The following is a 2,068-nucleotide window of genomic DNA, read 5'->3' as shown; positions in this document are numbered from 1 at the left end:
GTTATAAGGCTGCACTCCAACTCAACAATATTTTTTTTTATTTAAAGAGGTTATCTGGAGATATACAGTGGTGATGGTTGCACAATATGAGTTTACAATTTACAATTCCCTGAATTTACAATTAAAAATGGCTACAGTTACATACTTTGTTATATAATTTTTACAAAAATGTAAAAAGAATGCCTAGTTTCAATAAGTTATTTGGAGACATTTGATTCTTATGTCTTAGCTTGGAGCAACTCCTCTGTTAATAAACTATTTGTGACAATTTAAGCAACTGTTTTATGTCTGAGAGGCGTAATTGCCAAAAAGACTGATTGTTGGGAATTGGTGTAGGAGTCAATAGGATGATGTTAGCAACTACAGTAAGGACTAAGATTTCTCAAGTGCACAGTATGTGCCTGTGACATACAAATAATTTTTTCTTCATCTCCATTTCATAGATGAAGAAACTAAAGTGTACAGAGATTACTTATCCAAGGCAAAGATGAATGCTATGGGTCAAACGTGTTCCCCAAAGTTCAAGTGTTGGAAACCTGATCCTCACTGAGTGTTACCAGGGTGGGTGTGAAGCTTCTGCTAATGTCGGAATCCTGCCGAGGTCGCCAACTGTCGAGCTGGTTATCCTGCAGACTGGATCAATTCTAGAGCTAGGGCTGGGTCTGGAGCTCACAGACGCCTCAACTCCGTTTTCCAGACTGGATCACAAACCCTTCACAAGCCAGGCTGGGTCACTAGACCCCTCACAAGCAGGTCTATGATCTAGGTAACCGGCAAACAGTTCCTTAGAAGCCGTAGGTTGGAAAGCATGGCTGCACGGGGCGGCAGTCGCCCCAGGCAGTAAACCCCAGCCACGGTGGCTGGCGCCACCCGTGCGCAGTAGCTCCACCCACACACAACCTATCCACAAAGAATGCGCGCACCACCCCCACCCTGCCCGAGGCGAGAGGGCCTGATTAAACCGTTCCATCTTCCCAACAGTGTGAAATCCAAGTATGATAATCTGAAAGGTGGGGCCTTTGAGAGAGGATCGGATCACAAGCGCTGTGCCCTCGTGATGGATTAATCCACTCATGGATAATGAGTTATCACGGCTGTGGACTGGTGGCTCTACAAGTAGCACATAAGAGCGCTCTTGTCATTCTTGCCATGTGACACCCCGGTCGCCACGGGGCCCTGTGCTATTCCCACCCAGAGGCGGCCCTCACCAGATGCGTCCCTGGACTGTGGACTTCCCGGCCTCCGAAACTAAAAAATAAGTTTCATTTCTTTACAAGTCACCCAGTTTCAGGCACTCGGTTACTGCAACAGAAATGGACCAATACTATGAACTCGAGCACATCTTTTTCTAGCTAAAGTCCTGTCTGTTTACCAAAACGCTCATGCTCTGCTTTGCTCAACCACAAAATGAAACTGACTCAGACGATCTCCAAAACCCACCAACGCAAAAGTCCCGCTTCACTACAACGAAGCACCTCACGTGCCACTGGAAAGTCCTGCACCAAGTCATGGTGAGCGGCACTTGTGATTCTGGTGCTGAGGCTGTCACTTAGTGTTCCCGTAGGACACTGTCACACAAAACCACCGGGACCACTGTCCTGGACTGGAGATCACAGCGGAGTCTCCCGTGTCGAAGCTCCGCGCACCAGGCTTCCGCGGGCTCGGGAGGGCGTGGACAGCCACCTCGAGAGCAGCCGGTTCCAACCTCCGCTGCGCGCGACGACGAAGCGCCTTCCGCCTAACCCCGCGGGCGGGAAGGAACCCGAGGCGACGGCCGTCCATCCTCGTTTTGTGCGTGCCCGCCCCTCAGCCCCGCCGCTGGCCCGCTGCGGCTAGTCCCCGCGCGCTGGGATAACTCAGGGTCTCCGGGCGCGCCAGGACTCGGCCCTCTGTGAGGCGGGGCGAGCCCGCCTCCTCGGGCGCCCGGACGAGCGTCATCGCCCCGCCCCGCCGCGGCCGTCTGCGCGTAGGACAGGCTCGACTTCCGGCCTAGCTCCCCGCGCGCGCGCAGGAGCCCGACGGCAGTCCGAAGCGCGCTGAACCACCGCGTCCGCGGCCGCCTGACGCG

Source organism: Cynocephalus volans, chromosome 13, assembly GCF_027409185.1.
Source record: "Cynocephalus volans isolate mCynVol1 chromosome 13, mCynVol1.pri, whole genome shotgun sequence".
Classification (NCBI taxonomy): Eukaryota; Metazoa; Chordata; class Mammalia; order Dermoptera; family Cynocephalidae; genus Cynocephalus; species Cynocephalus volans.
This window is presented reverse-complemented; position numbering follows the sequence as displayed.